We start from the raw sequence: 22,240 nt of genomic DNA, 5'->3' as shown, positions 1-22,240 counted from the left end.
ATTTCTGAATTTTGGAGAACCTGTATAGATGCTACCCTAAGTAGCAGTAAGAAGTTGCCATCTCACATTTAAGTAGCAGTTCTGCATTAATATGGATTCACTTCATGGTTCCTTGACCAAAGTATTCACAAATGCATTATTCAGATCACAATTTGATGTTTAATTAAATATCTGGCCTTATTTTAATATTCATTTTGGCTAATATTTTTAAATAATTAACATGTCTGTGGAGTTAAGTATGCTGAAATGAAGTGTGAATACATGCATGTGGTTCCTTAGCATTTGATTAGATTTCTTGAGACTGGGTGTCTGTATTAACATGTTAGCGCCTCTGTGTTCGTGAAGTTTTCTGATGAGGTGATTGACTGGATGCAGCATGTGACGTGAGTTCTGTTTTCTGTGGGTCAGAGGAAGTGTTCTCTCTATTTTTATTTTTTTTAAAGTAGGCCAAAGTAGTTTTGCCTATGCAAACCTATTCAAGTTACTGAGTTTCCATATAGAGAGCTCCAGGACCAAATGTCAGAGAATGCAGTATTGTACAAGTGTAGCTCTTGCGTTCCAGTGGAGAACCCCCCTAGGTTTATGTTGAACTTGTAGGACTGGAGATCAGAATGCAAATTTTGATCTAGGAATGTTGTGGATGTGCTAACTGTAGAATTCTCTTCCATATAAAACATTCATTACCGTGGAAATCAAAGTGAACGTATTTGTCATAAATGAAATAGTAAGTTTGAGTTTTGAAATGTTAAAAGTTATTGTAAATCATTGTAAGGTGAAGACATTTTATGTGTAAAGTTCAGAGTAAACAACTTGGGGTTATAACTGGTTATTCAAAAAATATTTCTTTCAAATTTGTTGTAAAGTTCATTTTGATGTGTAATGGATCTTGACCAAAAAAAGCCTTAGTAGGTAATTTTCAAGTGTCTGGTGTGTAATGAAATTGTGCCCCCGTCCTCAAAATTTTGCTTAAGAGACTAGTCTTTTGGGCATTTGAACTTAAAGCATATTTTAATTTAATCCTCCGAATGTAATAATTAATGTAGCTTACTATAAGTATTAGATGTTCTCTCCCTTGTGTTGCAAACCACACTTTTTCCTTTGTCCTTGTATTAGCCAGGTAGTGCATTCAAATATATTAAATTTGAAATACTAGTGCTGCTGAGCGCATCAGACAACTACTGCTGGCATGATTAATCAGTCCTGAAACAACCAGCTACAACTGGCAACAGATACATGCACAGTTATGTAAGTTTAGAAATTTTAATAGAAAAATGGATGGAGGGCATGTTCTATTTTCCTAAGCTTTACAAAGAAAAAATCAACATTAATTTCCTTCAAAATAGCCCCATCTGCTCTTGCAATTATTTTAAAATAGCTGTATTTGGATTTTCTAGAGGACAGAATACATGATGCAGCAAGGTAGATATGGCAGTGCTCCCTCCAGATCTGATGCACTGTTGTTGCCTGTATGGCAGCAGATGATTGGCATTAATGAACAAAATCTAAAGGGGAACCTTACTTCAGCTTGCGTTTGAAACTGTGTATTCATCTGGCACTCTGTTTCCCCCTCCTCTGCCTACTCCCCACCAGGTTCCCAAATCAGTTCTTTAAGGACAAACTTCTTTGCATTTAAAAAAAAAAAACTTCTTTTCTTAAAAAAAAAAATAAAAAAAATACTAAAAATTGATGAAGGGATTCTAGATCTTTGGGGAGGGTGAACTTGTATACTGTATGACTTAAAGAATTAGATAAGTGGTTTCTGTGGTGACTGAAGTTCCTGAGTGTTCTTGAGTTGTGGGGTTTTCTAGCTTCCTTATTTCTAAAGCAAACTGTCTTTTTTTTTGTTTTTCACAAGTAAAACAATTGGACAACTAATATTTCAAATTTCAAAATTAGCAATACTATCCCTTTTGAAGCAGAGGTACGGATACTTTTATTTAAAGGATTGAAATCAGGCTACTCTTGAAAAATATGCCGTAATGTTTATCAGTTCTAGGCATGAAGGGGCTCTATCTATGGTTGTTAATATGTGAAGTGGATTCCGAACTGCCTGGAGTTAGGGAGGATTTGAAGTGCGTGTGATATAAATCCTAATTGCAGGCCTAGCAAGGCTGCCTCTCCTAATTTCTAGTGGGTTTTGGTTTATTTTCTTTTCTCTTTGCCAGTGGTGCTCTGAGTAGTTGCAACGTTGCAGCCATGCATTAACCATTTTCTGCCTAAAAACCCATTTCTCTGGCCTTTCTCTCCCTATGCTGTTTGTTGCAGTGTGGCGAAGAGGGAGGTGCTCTGCTGTATAAATGTTTTATCCACTGCTGAGTTGTCACTGAATGGCTGGTCTTGAGTGCACAGTGCAGCCATCTTAATCACGTTTTCAGTGCAGCTGAGACAGTGCAGTTTCAAAATGGCTGCCGAAGTGTTCTTCATTGCAGCAGTTTAGCTTGACTGTATGCAAATGAGCAGAGCTGTTGGCACCACATGCTTCAGAAGTTGGAGGTAAGCACTAGCTCTGCTTTGCTGAGAAACAATTACAAATTTTGTTCAATCAAAATGCTAGAATTCTAACCTGTATAAAATACCTTAAAGTATTGCATTTTTTTCTTTTTTTTTTTTTTTTTGTCAGCAGGAGGGTGTGGTTTCCTCCTCTCCCCCTCCCCCCCCTCCCCTGAATTAATTCACAGACCTCTATCCTTTCTCAGTTACAGGGTAGATTGGGTGGGACAGGAGAGGTCAGAGGTCATACCCGCATCTCTTGTTAAACAAATGATTTAATTTTGGCTTGCTTCCTCACCAGGCCAGAAGAGCTCTTACTTCATGCTGCCCTTTCGCAAAAACTTGCCTCATGGTTTAACTAACACCTAAAATAAATTCTTTATGAAATTAATTACACTTTTGTAATTGAGTGGCTAGATTTACATTTGATACCGTGTTTTCAACGTTATTTTTTTCCCCAGTGTTAAATGAGAACGACAAAACCTGAGTAAATACATTTGAATAGTGATGATCATGTAAATGTTAACCATTTTACAGGTACAAGTTATTTGCTATTCAACAATTATAGCAGCATAAATCCTGTAGAAGTACTGCAAATGATGGAGTGAAAGTTCCAAGTTAAATTGTTCTTTTATTTGGTTAAGTCTGAGTTTCAAAATGCTGGTGGCTTCATGTGTCGTAGGCATTTCCTGTGCATGTTACTGGTTAAAGGAGGCCTAGCTATTTGTCATGCTTGACGCTCATTAAAAGGTTGTTGGTAGGTGTTGGTGTCCAGGGGCATGAAGCTGGGAGAAAAGCCGTGCTCAGATTTTTTTCCATTCGGGAGGGGGAGAACAATATAGGAGGAAGAGGTTAAGATGTTTTTCCTCACAACTCGATTATCTTCTTTCTTGGAGTTTGTCTTAAATACCTAACTGATGGGGTCTTAAGCTAGATGCATGTTAATTTTACAGTAATTATATAGGGGGTTATTTGAAGTTATCCACAAACACATTAGGAACAGCAGAAGAGCTGGGTAACTTACCAGGATATAGTTAATAATATTTTCCTGTCTGAAGTTGACGTTAGTACAAAGATTGTGAAAGTCTATATTAAATGCCTGAAAGTTTACTTCTTCCTCAGTATTTTTGCACATTGACCTGGTGCTTTTAGCATATTCTGCAACAAAGCACATGGTGGTTAAATTGATCTTTAAATATTTCCTTGCATAAATCTTCTAGTAGTAATGGTAGTACCCTGTTCTGAAGAAACAAAGTATTTTGAGCAGATAATGCACATCAGGTTCTCAAGAAATGTTGTTGCATGTTTACCTGTGTATTTGGTGTAAGAAATAATAAAGAAGTCAGTGAAAGTCAGGAATTTAAGGCTAGGTGGATTGTTGATTTTGGCTAACTGTAAATCTGTAAGTGGTTATAGGCTCTCCCTGCATTAGGGTAAGAAGTCAGTGATAGAAATAATGCAAATGTACAATCAGAGGTGATGCTGAAATTCAGTTAGGTGGGTAGTCTTATTATTTATTGCTAGTGGAATTTTGTTCAGTGGTCTTAACTTAAGGCAGTTTTTATTTCATAGTCATTTTTCTTGGTTAAGGAACTAGGTAAGATAAATCAGTTGGGCACTTCCAAATGTCTGAAAAGTTGGACAACAAATTCTACTTGTTTTGCTAAAGTGTGCCTCAATAAATGCATACGCATAATGTAATGAGATTTCCTGCTTCCCATCCCCCAAACAATCTTTCTGATTTCTTGCAAGATACCAAGTCAAGTCATCCTGACCCCTGTCTTAAAAATGATTGCTGAGGTTTGTTTACATGGTTTTCGTCAGTTATTGTTGCTGATTAATTCCAGATGTTAATAAATCATTGTTTGAAGCAAGGAAAAAGAATTCATTCTTTATCATAAGACAACTGAGGTCCTACTTGGTAGTTACTGAAGGGCATGAAATTTTGTCTAAAACGCATGTTACCATACATATATGTGAAAAGTGCCAAGCACTATTGATTCTGCTGTTTTTTTGTTAACCCCTCTTTCATGGGAACATGAAAAGGGAAGTGGCATATTTTTTGACATTCACTGTAAGGAGTAGTTCTTCAGATGTATTAGACTTGAGTACAGTAACGTACATGTACATCGTGTCTTTCACACAATTCTTTTTGTGCCTTTTTTGGTACCCCCAAAAAAAACAAAACATTCTGTGAGCTAAGTAAGCTTATTCCCATTTTACAGAAAGCACGATGCCCAGAGAGATTGCCAGAGTTCAGAGGAAAGATCCCCTCGGTTCTGCAGCGTTTGCCTTTTCCTTTGTTCTTTGGTTTACTTTATAACAGGCCATTTTGAAAAACATCATTCTTGGAAGTGCTGTAGGAAATGACTGGCCCAGCAGGGAGGCATAGAGTGTTTCTGTTGTAGTGAGATGTGTGGGTGTGTGATGTGGTTGGGGTTTTTGTTTGGATGATTTTTTTTCCTTCCCTAAAGTGGGCGTTGGAACGCATAAAGTATGGTGGGTTTTGAAACCTGTGTTAACATGGAACACATTCCTGTTTCCAGAAGTTCAAGTATACACTAATGGTTGGTGTGCAGAATACAATGGTAACTGTCAGTATGACTCTTTCTCCCTCTCTCCGATGTTGTTAATAGTTGCATTTTTGCCTACTGAAGAACAAAAAAACAACAACAAAAAGATTTACTTGCATGTGAACACTGCACTATAAAGAATACAAAGATACACATTTATTAAATATATAAATTATATGTGCATGACTTAAATTAGGAACAGTTGTGTGTAATGAATTATCAACTTCAACTGAATTGATCGCTGTGCACTTTAAACGTGAGCTGCATTGTCAGATTCTCCACTTTGGAGACCTGCTGCATTCTAGAATAATTAGTTTTGTACTGCTGATACCTGAACTTGAAGGGTAGGCTTCCAGAAATCAATAAACTCCGAATAGGGTAGCAGTGTCAAATACATATGAATTTCCAAGAGAAATGTGCAACACTGAAGGACTTCATAGATTTTTTTTTTTTTTCCAAGTGGTGTATTCAAGAAAACTATTCTATTTTTCCATTTGTGCTTCATGTAGCAAATAAACATACGAATGCTTCCTAAATTGTAACTGCTTGGAACCATTCTAACATGGCTTGATTATTTTTTATGTTCTTCTTAAAACTTAGAATTGTCTGAATTCGCACAGCTGCTCTTCTATTTAGGAAGATATTCTGGGAGAAAACAATCTCAGGCAGGATTCAAACCAAACTGGAATGGATTTCTGAATTAATGCAATGCTCTTTAATCTATGCAAATCACTTTCAAACAGCTGACTTGATTGGTTCTTTAAGTAGTAGAAGTAAATGATTGTGGAACACTAGAAACTGTTTTGAATCTTAAATACTTAATCACATAATGATTATTCTGGAACAGTTAAAATTCAAACTTATTTTTAGCTGTAAAATTTACTATGGTTTTCTCCAGAATCTAGTGTCTTTAAAGGATTTATGAGTTAAGTGAATATTACGTTTTTTCCTGCATCATCTTGACTTGCAGGTTTAGGCCTTTTGTTTTTTCAGTATTCAGTAAATAAATTAAAAATATATATAGATAAATTTGAGTAAAATATGAAACTCTTTTCTTCTCTGTGGTTGCTAACGAGTCAACCAGTATTTTACTTTTCTGAAACAACGGGAGCACAACATATTACTGTGGTGCAGCCTGGATGTTTCTTGTTTTAAGTGCTTTCTAACCACTTTTATATAGTAGAAAAGCAGATACAACTAGTGTTAGTCCTGCTCCTTCTATTGCTACAGGCTTCAGCTGTAAAATATCTTGAAGCAAACCATTCTGGCTAAGATAAGCATGTGATTTGACAGACTGTTCCGTATTACAGCGATGAGCATGATTTTTCTGTGCTGTCCAAAGACTACTCAAGAAAGGCTAGGGAGCTACCAAGATTCTGGCTGTTACGTGAATTATTTGTTCAGTTTCATGTTTTGGAAAAAAAAAAGACAAAGTCAGAGGAAAAAGGGATGTTTTAGGTCACATATGTACTGCCTAAAGAGTCATTCCTTGTTCTGTGATTTTCTTCCCCTTATTTTTCTTTTGAGCTACTAAAGGCAGGTTTCATCATGATTTTTTTTTACTCTTTTTAAAACAAATTTTGCCTATGAAATGCTTAGAAATCATTTTGTAGCAGACTTTTTTGGTACCTTTCTATTCTGAGATGTATCAACTATGACATTTAAAATGAGGATATTGTCTACCATATGTACCAATTGAAACCATACAGCTAATAATAATTACTTTAAAGTCAACTGGCCTTATTACTTTTGACTGTAATATCTGCTCTTTGAGGTCCTTTCTGATCACAGGCTAGAAAATTGTGTGTATGTATGAGGAAAAGACTGGGAAAAACGGCTTTGAGAAGACAAAGTAGTAGAAGCTTTTTAACATACTGTATTGAATGTAGGAAAAAGTCATTTTATTTATTTTGTAACGGCAATCCATGGAGAATGGAATGGACTGTGATAATATTTTTTCTCCAGTGTTACTCTGACACTTAAAGACAAAACCAGCACCACCACCAAAGCCGCCCTCTGCCTTTGGAAGGCCCTAAGATGGCGGCCACGCAGGTTCTGTGGCCAGCTCGACCTGCCCGGGCTGCGAGGCACGGCGGGGCCCTGCCAGCCACCCGCCCTGTCAGCGGGCCCGAGCCGAGCAGGCTGCCCGCCCTGCTCCTGGCAGCCCGCCTGCGCGCTTCTGGACCATGACCCCGCCGCATGGAAATGCGCTGCGTCTGAAAATCACCTCTGCCCTAGCTGGCCGCGCAACAAGGCTCAGGGAAGAGGGCAGAGCAGCGGGAGTGGGCGTGACGTCACTCAGAACCTTCTGGAAGCGGGGTGGTGCCGCCCCCAGGCAGCAGCTGGAGAAGCCGGTTGCAGGGCTGCCTGCAAGCTCCGGCCCGGATTTCCCCGAGCGGACTGGAGTGGAGACGAGAAACACACTGAGTCAAGGATCTGGCTTTATACTGTCTCTATCAGTGGTGAGAATGGTAGTGTTGTGCTGGAATTTGTGCGTAAGGCTGTAGAGCTGTGTGTAACTGCACGTAGGTAACGCAGGGCTCAGGTTTTGCCTGTGTTTTTTAAGGCAGCATTGGTGCCCTTTATTTCCAAGTACTGAGCCTGTTCTGCTGATGACTCATTCTGCAAATGACAAAAGCATCACTGAAAGATGTATTCTGAACAGTGCTTAAATGTGCTAATGTACACAAATCTGTCTGAAAGTAATATAAATCAAAAGATGCATGTGAAATAGACAAGTAACACCAGATCACTTACATGGTTAATGGTTGTTACTCTAATGTGACAATCATTGTGGGAAAATAACAGTTGTTGCTTTGTGCATCTCTTCAGGTTTTTGGATACAACATCTGAGCCTGAATTGTAACAACCAAAGAATAATAATTTGCATTACTAAATACTTTGACACAAAGTTGGAGTCTTTGTGATGTTATGATAAGCAAACTGCATTATGCTGAAATAACCTAGAACCAGCCATACAGCAAATTGTAATTCCGCAGTGGAAAAGGGATATTCAAAGTAATTGGTTTTATATTTTTTTTTTATATATATATATATATATATATATATATATATATATATATATCCCTGACACTGTTAGCATCCTGAAGAGAAGCAATGTGGGTAGCAAAAGAGGCCAGGAGCACAAAACAGGCTTTCCTGGTCCTGAGGTGGCTCTGCATTTGTCCTACTCAAATTGGCAGGCATCCGTCTCCATCATTTTCCTCTTCCCTGTATATGCCACTGAATGGTGCAGTGCTGCAAATACCGCAGTGTTGAGACATGCATAACCCAACGTTAGTGTGGTTTAACTTATTTTTTTTAGGGTTTGCAAATTCATATTTATAAGCAGTACAATAAATGGTATATTTATTTGCCTTGAGTTGTGTCATATGCTAGGAGTTTCTCATAAGGCTACAAATGTGGAGGGGAAAGTATTGGAGAATGATTCATCTTTTACATAAACACATTTAATAGTAAGCAAAGCCTGGTTTATTTTTTTTCCCCAGAAAGTAAGGTGAGTTTTAAAGTAGGCGTTTGTAAAATATAACTTACTTGTTAATACAATGGGGCTTGTAACTGGAAGTGAAAAAGGCGAGAATTAAGAAATTAACTATTTGAAGTTGGAGCCAGGCTGAAATCCGAGCTTCTCTCTCTACCTGTCACTATACCCTTTTAGGTAGTTGGAGAGAGAGCCTGGTGAAGGGGGGTGGGCTAGGGGTGAGTGAAGCGTTAACAGGAAATTAAACGAAATGGCCAAACATATTACCTGTCCTCAGTAGGTTAAAACCGGATTACTCTGCTTTGGAGGCTACAGTTCCTTGTTATTGGTAGGCTGTGAATTATTGGAAATACCAGTTAGAGATGATTGCATGCACATAGCCATTTATTCAGCGTTATGCAAATCACTATAAAACGCTTACCAAAACCTTCCTGACCAGCACAGTGATTGGCTGTTCTCCTAGGGGGGGCATTTCAAGGGGGCATTTCTTTTGCAGACACCATTGTCAGTTTTTATGAACACTGAGATTACCACTTGACTCTTGGTGTGGCTCTGGACTGTTAGTAAGCAGATAGGGTAGTCTCCATATTCTAGAACTTGTGGCTGTCTCTGGGGGCCGGGGGGGAGCCTTGCCTGGCAGCATCCTGCTGCAGCTCCCTCTTGAACTGGGGCCCCCTTTATGTAAATTTTCACTGGCGCCAGCTAGCTGTAGCTGCAGTCTGGCTCTGCCTCGGCAGCAAGGAACATGTGTCCTGGAGTTTCCCTTGCACGGATTGCAGGAGCAGTCTGGTTTCTGGGCAGAGCAAGCCACACCGATGAATTTGGAAAGGCATACCAGGGAACCTCGGTGTGGTTAGATTGCTAGCGTGTGAAAACACGGTGGAGATTTTCAGCTCGCTTCTTGGTTTTAGTGTGCCGTCTTATGCTGAGCTGTAATAAATTTATGCTTGTTGGTACTACCGTGTGGTATGTGGGAGGTACCTCGCTGCACATAGTTGCTGCAGTGCTAAATAGTTGGCAGCACAGAAGGCAGCACAAAGAGTTCCGATTGTGGACACTTGCAGTTGCAACGTTCCCTTGGAGGCTGTGGCATGCTCAGTGAGCTGCAGTGACACTGCTGACACATTCATTCACTTGTGTGGGGGAGTGGGAGTTCCTGTGTGCTGCAACAAGCTGCTGTAGGCTACTGGCTGGGAGGTACAACAGCACAGCTCAGGCTGGATGGAAAATAGTACTTATGCTGCTGTGTAAACAAAACAAGATCTGAGTATCAAGATGGCCGACCTGGAAGCCTACTTGTAGCTCATGCTACTTATGCAAATGAGCTGCATGTCAGTGGCTTTCCCACAGGAGGAAGTTCATTTGGCACGTGTCAAGTTCTCATCAGGTAAGAGAAGCAACTCATTTTCTGCATTAATGTTTCTGAGGCCTTTGAAGTTATTTTTTCCACTTAGGTGCCCAGCCCCTACCTTGGCAATATACCAGTTGTATTAGATTAAAATTGGGAAGCCTGGAAGTAACTTCTTCTTGATGTAATTATTTGGGGTCACTGTCATTGGAGAGAATGCTAACTAACAATTATTGTAAAATGTTTGCATAGGTTAAACTGAAGACTTTAAAAATACTAGTGTTCTAATATTAGTGTTCTTTTTGCTATTGTTGATATATATATATATATATATATTTTTGGTTGCAACCCCCCACTGTTCTGCTACTGTGTTTTTTTTTGGTCTCTGTAGCAACACCAGTTGATGCAAATGGGGCATAGCACTACTGGGAGCCTATCCCTAAAAGGGTGCAAAATTAAGAAGGTGGAGTATGCCAGTGGTGTGGGTTTCTTTTGGTTTGTGTGGGTTTGGTTTTTTTTTGGCTTCACAGTATTATGAAGGAACTTAATTATCCTGGTTGTGGTTTAAACAGACATCTTTTTGAGGTGGTAAAGCTGTTCAAAATACTGGATGCTGAACTGTTAACCATGTATCTTTTAGTATAAATGCGCATTCACAAGTGCTTTTATGTGAATTTTTAAAAGGTGTTATTTGCAAATAGGAACCAGATCAGAATATATTTATCTTATCTTCCCCCTCAGATAAATCTCAGAAGATACTAAGTTTGTTAAAATAGCAAATGTTAACAAAATGACAGTATTGCTAATTTCATAACATGCTGTGCTGTAGTTATGCATGCAGTAACATGAAAGGAATGTGTTGAGCAGATGTGCTGGTTATGCAGTAGTGTATTTGCATTGTTGCCATTTTATAGCCCCCAAAATTTGGACAGAGTGGGAGACAGGAAAGCAGACAGTAAAAGAAAATGACTGGATTTGGGAAGTCTCTGAGCTAAACAAAATAAAGACTTCGAGATGCATGAACAGGCCAAGCAATACTTGGAAAGAGTGATCTCCTGGAAAGGTAAATGGCAGCTGAAGATAGGGATATACAAGTGGCAGTAGACAGGAGGTGGGTCCAGATGGAAGAATGAGTGTGATCAAAGTGAAACTAAGAAGGTAGAGGGGCAAAGTAGGCAGACAGACTATTTGAGCTTAAAACGAGGAACTGATAGAGACTATAAATACTAGAGCTGCTCTGAAATAGCCTTTGAATTAAGGCCAAGAGAAAAGGTATAAACGTGCTAGGAAAGAGCTACAGCTGGTTGATACTGAGGAGAGGGAAAGTCAATGATAATAGAGAAAGGTATTGATATGACTGTGTAAAACGCTATATGCTGACAACTTTGGCCAATTTTTTTCCTTGTACCTAATTTTCTTTGAAATGTGTAATAAGTGTTTTATTTAGTGGTAACTTAGGATTTGATATGGGATGCAGTTTTGCTTGCATGCATGACCAGACTAAAACAAAAATGCAATAAAATGGTGTTTATGTGCACGCACACGCGTGTATAAGAAAGTACACAAATAGGTATGTGGTGGATTTCTCCAAGTAAATTACATTAGCAATCACAGTTAGCTGTTTTAGAGGTTGTATATAAAAATCAAATTCTGTTAAAATCTGTCTTCCTTTTATTGCGGTGTGACAGAAGCAATTCAGGGCCCTTCCCTCATTTTCTGAATAGAGCATAAGTGTGAGGATGGTAGAGGGAAAAATGGCATTGTGAGACATGAAGAATCTAGAAGAGTGATTATCTGAAGAAAATCTTGACTAATATGGCAAATAATAACAAAGGTGAGGTTGCTAGGATTTTTTCTTCACTTTATTAGTCATGTAGGTGACAAGGGTACCATGGTTTGTAGTGAAACAGAAAAGACAGGATATTACGGTGACTACTTTTGTTTTTATTTCAGGTAGAAGTGGGGTGGTTGAGTATCTTGCAGGTGACTAAGGTACTTACTCTAGAATTTACAACAGAAAAGTCCATGACAGACATTTCTAAACAAAAGCTACCAACAGGTCTTTGTAACTTGCACCCAGGAGGTCTATTAAATAAATTAAAAAATGGCTGAAAATATTTTTCATCTGAGGTGTGTTGTCCCACCCCAAGAACTCTTAAAATACAAAAGAAATTGCTGAAGACCTGGAAGACTGCTTGCTTAAAAAAGCTCAGGAAGGATAATCTAAATAAAGAATTCAGGAAATGAAGAGGAAAATAAAAGCCGAAAAAAAGTTAACTGGAAATATTTTTTTTTGTCTAGAAAAATACTAAATATGGAAGTAAAATTATATCTAGAATAATACTACATTTGTTTTAGAACACAGTTATTTGGCATAAACACTATGTGTAATGCAGTTATGCATTAGTACAGCCTTCTTAGGGAAAACAAAAAAGCACCTGTACCATGTCAATTGAATACCTTTTTAAAAGCTTGAAGGGGTGGGGGACTGACAACACTGTTACTGAAGGAAGCATGTTCCAAGCTAAGCTTCTTTATGAAGGGTGCTGTAAAGACGTTCTGTTACTTCATATATGGTGGAAAAAAAAAAAAAAAAAAAAAAATGGAATCACCAAGGTCACTTGCTCAGTGGGACCTGTTCAGTCTACTGTTGCACAGCAAAATTTGAAATTGTACTTTTAATGCATAATTTCTAATTGTACATGCTGATTAAGAAGCTGGACCCTGGGATTAAGTACATAGGGATCATAGAGTCCAAAAGTTGCAAAGGGGCTGAAATTCTGATGAATATAGAACAAGATTAAGGAAGCCATTTACGTCATTAAACTCCTCTGGTTGTACTGATGATATGAAATCTGTATCACTACAGGTTACGGTCTTGTTCATAGGTTTTAAAAATGTCAAAAAATTAGGAAGGGTCCTGGGAAAAAGCACAGAAGTGACTCTGGCTGAAGAATGTTGATTCACAGAATAATTTAGGTTGGAAGGGACCTCTGGAGGTCGTCTAATCTGACATCTTCAAAGGAGGGTTGCTTCAAATTTAGATGAGGTTATTCCAGGGTTCCTCAGTGTGAGGCCTGAAAGTCTGAAAGGGTGGAGGTTCCACAGCCTCTCCAGATAAGCTGTTTCAGTGTTTAATCACCCTTAGAGCAAGAATTGTTCTCTACATCTATCTGGAGTTTCCACTGTAGCAAGCTGTATCTGTTGTTCATTGTCGGTATGTTGTGCATCTCTGGAAAGAGTCTCTTTTTGTCTTCTCTATAAATGCCAGTTAGGTCGTTGAAGAGAGCAATTAGTTCTCACTTAGCAATCTATTCTTCTTGCTACACAAATTCAACTCACTAGTTTAACCTCATCTGCCACATTCTCCACCCTTAACCATTCTGGTGGTTCTCCAGTGGACTGTCTCCAGTTTATCAGTATCTCTGCTGCATTAGGGGTGGCAAAAGTGGATGTGCCATAATTCAGATGTAGTTTCACGGGTGCCAAACAGAGTGGCATAACTTCCTCTGACTTGTAGAATGTTTCTGCTTATGCGGTCTAATCTTGTGTCTGTAAGACAGAATAGATCTGTTTTAGCTTATTAAAGAGATAATCGGGATAAAGCAGTCATTCAAAGCAGTAATTCCAGAGTATAAGTAGTTTCAGAAAGCAAAAATATCTATTTAAATAGGATCTCCAGTCTAGAGAAAAAAGAGAAGTAATGGGAGACTGGAAGGGAGACTAACTAATGTTTAACCGTGGTGATTTTTTTTTCTTGAATTATATTGTAAGTGAATAAAGAAACAGTAAGTCTTCGTGTTTTGTCTTCCTCCAGAAAGACCTCCAATCTTCATTTGGAGACAGGCTTTACTTAAAGGATGGCCAACCTATGGCACTTAGATGGTGTATGGCTTTGAAGCAGCTAATGTATGACTTAACCGCTGTGGCAACTCTGCAGATGGCTTACACGGGATAGTGTTGGCATGAAGTCTTCCATATAATCCAAATTTTTGATTATTTGATAAAGTTCTCTGGTTGGAACCATTACAATCAGTCTCACTAGTTTGACTCAGACCTGGCTACGTATTTAGCCAAACCTTGCCCTGCTAATGTGGTGCCTTTCACTTACTACTGTGGTGAGACCTCACAAAAGTTGTCAAAATCATCAGCCCAAGAATAATTTCTGAACTGTTCTGTGCTGTGGCTCTTAGCCAAATAAGATACTTGCATGAAAAGGTCAAGAAAGTTGTCCAAGTGTACATTAGTCGTGCCTTTTCAGTTTCAGGAAGTGGACAGCTAAGGGCATTTAATGGTCAAGGCTTAATCTCCATGCAGCAGAACTTGTAACTATTGGATGAAATTACAAAAGGTCAACAGAAGTAAAATTCTTAATATTCAGTCATCATAGCGGCATGTAGTCAATTAGATTTTTAATTTTAATTTCTCTTTTGTTATGGGCTTTTTTCATAACTTATGGTCAGATCTGCCCTAAAATTTCACTTGAAGTGATGTTTTTCTTCTGCTTTTGAGTGTTTGTTTTTAAATTAAAGACAGTAATAAAGCTGTGAATAGTGTGACTTTTATACTGCCTTGATTTAGAACTTAAATGGCATTTTCATCTTACCAGTCACAAGCACAGCTATCAGTTGCAGTATAGGCCTGCACGGTATGTGGGAGTGAAGCTGGAGGGATAGGATGACGCCTTGTTTAGCTACTCTGAGTAGATCCTAACTCTGCTTAGGAAAGATCATATAATCAATGCTGCAGACAATGCATGTATTACATTTACTGAAGATAGTTACGCTCATGCAGTTTTTCAACTTTCATTCAGTTAGAGCATCAGCATCTTCTGCACGCGGTTATTTCTTTCTTTTTATGGGGCCAGGAAATGGAAATTATGAAGCTCTGCCATGCCTTCTGGATTTGTTATCACATGATGTGATGGAAAGAGAGTTCCAAACACGCTGTAGCCAAAGATTTCCTATTAGCTGTCTTAATCCATCTATTACAAGGTTGACAGCAGCACAGAGATTTAAACTAATGTCTCATAAGCTAATTGCAAAGGAAGAAAGTTGTAGTATTACAGCTGCTTTCTTTTGTTGGATAGGATAAGTCAAGTATCATATACACCAGCACAATAGCTGCATGTGTATTCCAGGAAACCTTGCTGATGGTAATATGGCAAATTTTGTAGATAACTCATTCTCCAGCCTAGGAGTGAGCTCAGCAATGGAGGAGGCATTACAAAACCACATCTAAGGCTGTTCATTTGTCACAGAAAATCTAGCTATCATAGGAATTGTCAGAGTTAAAAGGTTAAAACCTAACTCTAGTGCCACTTAAAGCAGATGATGCAGGCTCTCAGTTGGTTTGGACATGCCATGATTATTTCTAATTCAGTAAGGGAGATGAGCTTCCTCTGGGATAAGGCTTTGCTTCCAACTTCTAAAGAAAAATTATTGTCTCTAACACAGCTAGCATTCATTTAGCAAGGTGTTAGAAAAACAGCTTGCAGAATAAAGGAAGTGTTTTAATGTGTAGAAACCTGATAAAATATTGGCTCATATTTGAGCAGTTAAAAGCTAAGATTATTTCTCTTAGTAGGTACAGTGCTGTTTGCTTATATGCAGAGTCAGAGAGGCTTCTGATCTTTAAGCACAATGATTTATTTATTTTTAAATCTTAGGTCTGCTAATGAATACAGTGTGCATCTGTGACATTAATCCACATTTGCTGTTGACTTTCCCTAGAGGGAGATGGAAGAACTTCAGTGATCACTGCTCTAGTTATGGTAAAATGGAAGACAAACTTTTCTTTCTAAGTAGCTGTAGTAGTTAATTACTCTGTTCAAAGGCAGCATATGTAGTAATTTGAGAATTGTTGGTAGGATTTTATTTCTACTGACTGAAGGCCTTCTGCGATAGTACTGTATCCCCTGTATCACTTGGGAAAGGCCACAATACTGTTAGCAGCAGTCTTCTTCTTGAGAAGTTTTCACCTTGAGAACAAGATGGAAATTCTCAGGATTTGTTGACTATTTAAAAAAAAAGTTAGTAGTTGTGCTTAAACTTGAAGCTTCATTTGGTACTGAATAACAAAGTCAGCTTACGATTGTTTGAGTTTTGAGAAGAAACCATTTGGGTGTCCCCTGCATGTGTCCTGATGGTAAAGAAGGCTGGTCTAGACAAAATGTCTGCTCAAGCACTGAGGTCAGAGTATTGTGAAGCTGAGTCAATACTAAACCTGAACCTACAACACTAGGATGTTAAGATGTGGAGCAGTACTTTGAAACTTTTGCATAATGGCAAGGTCCACCAAAAAAAAAGAAAGGACATAATCATAAAATTACAAGAACTCTAACACAAAAACACAGAACACCATATATATATATATATATATATATATATATATATATATGTGTATATATATATATGTGTGTGTATATATATATATATATATACATATATATACACAAAATGACAGCATCTGCTTCCCTGACGTCTTTTACACTATGCTGTGCCATATGACTAGTCAAACAATTATATGCAAACGTGTTGTGGTCTTGATATAATGTAAAGAGATTTCACTAAACTTCTGCAACTGGGTATTAGTTGTGGTTAGTGAGAAGGTTCCTGTGGACACCAAACTAAGATGCTTTCTAAGCTTATAGTTTGCTTGTAGAATTGTGTCTTGATTTGCAGTGCAGTTTAGAGTTTTTTTTTTTTTTTTTTTTAATATAAAGCAGTTTCAAGTTGGCGGTAACTTATAGCTGGATTTCAGTTCCCCTCTTGCATTCATGAACAGATTGTCATGTTATGACAAATAATGATAATGTTATGTATTTTGTAAAAGGTGAAAAGGAGAAGCTTGTTTTCTGCTATCTATCAAGCAGATGTTTTATTTTGTGAATCATCTTCATTATCGTGCATAAAATCACTTCTTTAGGAGATCAATCACCAGGTAAAAAGTGTTAGGTAATTAGAGTTAGAAGTATGGTTTTGTAGATGAGTGGTTTCTCAACGTGAAGTGACTTATGTTTTTTTTTTTCTTCTGTTTTGGAAAGGTAGGGGATATTAACACACCTTCAAAAACTTTTAATACAAAGTCATTTTCTAAGCTTTGGATGGCTATCATTGTGGAAGGTAAATGGAAAAAATATGTAGTGGTGATGTTTCCCATCTACATAATCTGAGCTTTTCATGTGAGACTCAGTCCCAGTTATGCAAAAAGATACTAATGAGCATGGACTTCTTATTTGAGTCAAAATTGAGAAGTGGTATTGATTTAAGAGCTCTTCTTTACCTATCCTTTTTAGAGGTTTAAGAAGCCTTCCTTTATATACAATATGAAATATTCATTAATTTGCTAGTTATTGAGCTAGCACAGCTCATGTTAATGATGTCTTTTCGTTGAAAGCCAAGGATAATTCTGAATTGGACTTTGGTTTTGATGTGTAAAAACATGAATAAAATGATGTTTCGGGAGTTTGAGTCCTTCAAAATACACTGCAAAATACTGGCTTTTATTAGTCCCTGAGAGGCTTTTCCCTACAGTAGTTGAATGGTTTGTTGGTAGCTTGAAGAAAGAAATGAAGTATTTACTGCGTGCTTCCCACACTTCTGGAACTGAGCAGCAGTGACTGTCTGTCTGAGTATAATTCATTAAGTTTAGTTTCCAAGGATGGGGTTGGCTTAACAGGCAGTTAAATGACTTCTAGAGTCATTTTACAGAATCACAGAATAGTCTAGGTTGGAAGAGACCTCCAAGATCACCGAGTCCAACCTCTGACCTAATGCTAACAAGTCCTCCACTAAACCATATCCCTAAGCTCTACATCTAAACGTCTTTTAAAGACCTCCAGGGATGGTGACTCAACCACTTCCCTGGGCAGCCTATCCCAGTGACTAACAACCCTTTCAGTAAAGAAGTTCTTCCTAATATCCAACCTAAACCTCCCCTGGCGCAACTTTAGCCCATTCCTCCTCGTCCTGTCACCAGTCACGTGGGAGAATAGACCAACCCCCACCTTGCTACAGCCTCCTTTCAGGTACCTGTAGAGTGCAATAAGGTCGCCCCTGAGCCTCCTCTCCTCCAGGCTAAACAGTCCCAGCTCCCTCAGCCGCTCCTCGTAAGACTTGTTCTCCAGACCCTGCACCAGCTTCGTAGCCCTTCTCTGGACTCTCTTGAGCACCTCCATGTCCTTCTTGTAGCAAGGGGCCCAAAACTGAACACAGTACTACTAAGCATTTTAGATGCTTTCCGATGTGACTCCTGGATCTGAACTATGATTCCCGAAGGGCACTAGTCTCTTCTAGGTCATGTTACATCTGCTAGTTTCATAAAGAGTCTAGAGCATCAAAAATGGCACTAGTTGTCTGTTTTGATTAGTTGCTTACTGAGTCTTATTTTGTGTGATAATAAGTTCCTTTTTGAGCTTCTACATTTACTATAGTAGTTTGCTATAGTCTCTGTCTTCTGTTCTTAAAGGTGGAAGGTTCAAGCATTTCAGAACTCAAGAGAAACACGGCTTTATACTTTGCTTACACTACATTGTGTGTGTTAAGATAATGGAAGACACGTTCTGTCTTCCTTTGTGAAGATATACTACTGACTATGTTCTGTGCTCTCGTAAATTTAGATGATTTGATAAAACAAATGGATTTTAGAAGTGCTGTGTAAAATTTTTGGTGATTGGTATTTTTCTATAAACTGTTTTCTAGGAAAAGCATTCTAATCCCTAGAAAAAAGGCTGAAACACTGAAATTAATGTCTTGGGTTTGATTATTTGTGGTCTTGGGTTTTATTATTTTTCAATATCCTTATGGAAAAAAGATTGCACAGTGGCATTTGGAACGAACTCTTAGCTTGTTGAATTTTCTTTCTTTGATGCAATGAATTTATTAATAACTTTCACTCTTCAAAATGATTTCAGTTTGTGTAACATTCTTAAATTATGAGAAAGCCCCATATATGGTTGTGTGTGTGTGTATATATACACACACACATATCCAGTGTTAACATGGCTCTGAGATCCAGAACTAAGCCCAATTTATTAAGAATCAACATTAAGCTTCAAAGAACATGCCAGATCATAGGCAATCATAATTTTACAGTTACCTAACCTTTCCTTTCCCCTCAAATAATACCATGTAATCTCACAAGAAAAGATTTTGGATGGTTTTTGTTCCAGAATTGCATAATATGTATTTCAGATGTATTAGAAACCTTCTTCTCATTCATATTTATTTGCAAAGCAGTGGCTTGTTTTGATGTGAGGTGTGGATTTTAAGACTATGAAGTAAATTCTGTAACAGTTTTGAACTCGGTGTGTTATTTTCTTGAAGAGCATAAACTATGTAAAAGCTGTCTTCTCAATATAAATATTTTATTTGCTTTTGTATTTACTTACATACTGTTACATCTGTCAGTTGTACCTTCTGACTAGCTGGAGGGATTTTTTGTTTTTCCTTAAGAAAATGCAAGAGGTAAGGCTCAGTTCACTTTATCTGTCACAATCCCTGACTATTTTGCTGTCATTTACAGAAAATAAATAAATCTCTGTATCTCACTTTGCAATCAAGAAAAAACAAGGCTAGTGATACAGTAATTTGACAAGGCTAAATTGTTGATAACTTATTGGAGTTGAAATGGAAAGTAAATCATCTCCAGCACCAGTCTGGTACCTCATCCCTCTGTCACAAGACACTAAATGACAAACAATGAAGGAAGACGTGTCATTGTGCATACACAGAAACATGCTGTGAGTAGGAAAAGAAGATTAGAGCAATCCCAAGTGTTGGTTTGGTTTGTGGGGAACAGCTATCTGATGTGTTGTCCCCCCCGCCCCATTTATCCCAGCTCTTCCATTTGGCCAAAGCCATGTGTATTCATACAGATAACATCCTGCTGGAAAATAGGCAGACCTTGCCATGAAACTTCAGTTGTCCAGCATACCATAGGGAATTTGTTGCTACTACATCTTTGTCCTGAAGTCTTCTGTTTTGTTCACTCCTTTTTTGCGTTCAGTGCATTTCTGCTTTTACAGATGAGCGTGTCTTTGGTAATGAAGTTCTGCTTTTGGCATGTGGAAGCTATGGAATCTCAGGGTCTTTGGCATTCACCATACCTGGATCTGGTTTAAATTGTCATGTATCCCCTCAGACTGACATGTTCTCTGCTCAGAGCTGAATCCAATATATATACCCTGTCTCCTTCGTCTCACCTTCAATCCACTGCTTGGATGAGCAGAAAGATTATGTGCTTGGCAGCATTATGGGTCTTTATGAGAAATTAAAGCCCTTCCAGTGGAACCTCACACATCTCCATCTGAAGAAGTCTCCAACAGAGAAGCTGGAAAAGCCACACCTTAAAAAACAGGCAGCAGTTTCCAGTATGTGATGAACCACAGATTCTGCAAGAATCTGATCATGTTGACTTTTTTGTGAGGCTGCCTCTGTGCCTAATGTGGTTATTGATTCTCTCTGGGAATTGAAAATTAGAAGAGAAGGAAACCTGAAGAACAAACTACTCTATTCCAAAACACACTTTTGTGCTATGTGTGTGTTTAAGGATTCCATTCTTGATAAGAGAAACCATTACTTCCTCTAGTGCCTCTGTGCAGCGTTCTAACTATCCATGTGGCTTTGAGGTAGAGAAATGGATCATGCCTACGTAGTCTCTTGATAATGTTTTAAGATGTTGTGTGAGTCAGCGCAGGCAGCCAGCGGGAACAACCACGGACCCACAGCTAAAATGCAGAGTAGATTTATTCTTGTTACCTCACCGACCAGGGGATCCCCAAAGCAGCGCCGGGCAGAGGCACAGGAGCAGGGACACAGGCACTGCTAAGCTCTGTCCCTGCTGGAAGATCACCAGCCTGCTGTTTACACTTGTTTATCAAAGGCTTGTGCAGGTGCAGTCTTTAGCACCGTGCTGTGATTCTCACTGTGCTTCTCTGATCTTCTCTGTACCAAGGCTGGGAGCTCAAGCATGTCTGATAGGGTGCCTCCGAGTCTAGCAAACACCTATGTTATCTATACACAGATGCTCTACTTGCCAAACACAGCATAAACAGCAGTAGGTACAATTTATGTGCTTTCCTACATTACTGCTCCCCAGACTTCGCATTCCCAGCTGCAAGGTCACTTGAGTGTATTGACAATCCCCCTCACCAGTCTTCTGTTCTGATCCCATCCTCCTTGCCAGTCTTCCACTTTTAACCCACTCCTCCCAATAGACGTGTTTCAGATCTTCAAGGTTACATTCCAGGATATCTGCCAGGATGGCCAGATTAAGGACATGCAGTACTCCCTAGCAAGTAGTGTGGAAATGAGATACAGCTTTGGATGCTAAGAAATTGGTTTGATTCCCACATGAGAGAGGATCCACTTTGGCCTGTCTTACCCTGTTTCATAATTGTCAGTGGCACCTTCCTCAGCGAAAATCAGTCAGTTGTGTTACAAAGACATACGCGTTTCTTTGGGAAGCCTACAGACAGCTGCTTACCTCAGAATAATTCTGATATGTATATGGATATTCTTCCTGCTCTTGTCCGGGTACCACTCACGTTTTCTGTACAATGCCAGAGGCAAGGTTTGCTTCTCCTACCCCTAGAGAATGAAGGAGAAAAGGTTTTGCACAGCAGAAGCAGTATGTTTCTTGAAAAAGAAGAACCAGCAAGCTGCTGTTTGTACAGCATGCTGCTGTTATAGAACTCATCCCTCATGATTTCTGTTTTTCTCAACTCACTTGCTAATCCAAAGCAAGTTGACTTATCCACATTGTTTTTAAAGCAAACGAACAAACCATACCTGCTGTGTTACTGCCCTGCCTGTGGAAGATCAGATCTTTTCTACATGGTGATGAATTGCTTTTGTATATTTAACCAATCTATTTCCTCTGCTCTAGCTGTGATGGCTTAGTAAGATGTAAAGATAGTCTTTGCCCTAATAGCTTAACAGTTTGCATCCAAATCTTCAGATGCCTTTCAGTGTGTGTGTGTGTTGTATGTGGCTGTTTGAGGGGAGAGGGAGTCAAAACAGCACTGATGTAGTTAGTACTGTTTTCACTGAAGAAGAATTCTTGTAAGCTTTTCTCTTTGTTGGTCACAGTACTTCATATTATTTAGGTTTCTCTTAATTTTTCTACAACCATTAGTCCCGAAGTTCTGAAGCATCTGTACATAAATCTGGTATGAGTCTTGTTTTTCACCTGTGTGGAACAAAGTCCTTTTGGAAGTTCTCCCAGCTGTTGTTTTCCATTACCAAAAACCAACCAAACAAAAACAAACAAACAAAAAAAAAACACACAAAGATTGTTACATCTGTCCAAGAACTCTTTAGCTGA

At 38.6% G+C, this 22,240-nt stretch overlaps 1 protein-coding gene across 3 annotated transcripts in view; it reads left to right on the top strand.

Annotated features, from left to right (window-relative positions):
• ATF7IP (activating transcription factor 7 interacting protein) overlaps positions 1–22,240 on the top strand; it is a 106,909-nt gene that overhangs the window by 7,894 nt on the left and 76,775 nt on the right. The window contains exon 1 of one of the 3 annotated variants that reach the window (XM_035335405.1): positions 9,304–9,952. The exons of the other annotated variants lie outside the window; for them this stretch is intronic. The gene's annotated coding sequence lies outside the window, so the exon portion shown is untranslated. Of the gene's footprint in view, positions 1–9,303; positions 9,953–22,240 lie in introns of those variants that run through there. 3 annotated transcript variants of the gene reach the window in all.

This window comes from Oxyura jamaicensis, chromosome 1, assembly GCF_011077185.1.
Source record: "Oxyura jamaicensis isolate SHBP4307 breed ruddy duck chromosome 1, BPBGC_Ojam_1.0, whole genome shotgun sequence".
NCBI classification, from domain to species: domain Eukaryota; kingdom Metazoa; phylum Chordata; class Aves; order Anseriformes; family Anatidae; genus Oxyura; species Oxyura jamaicensis.
This window is presented reverse-complemented; position numbering and strand designations above follow the sequence as displayed.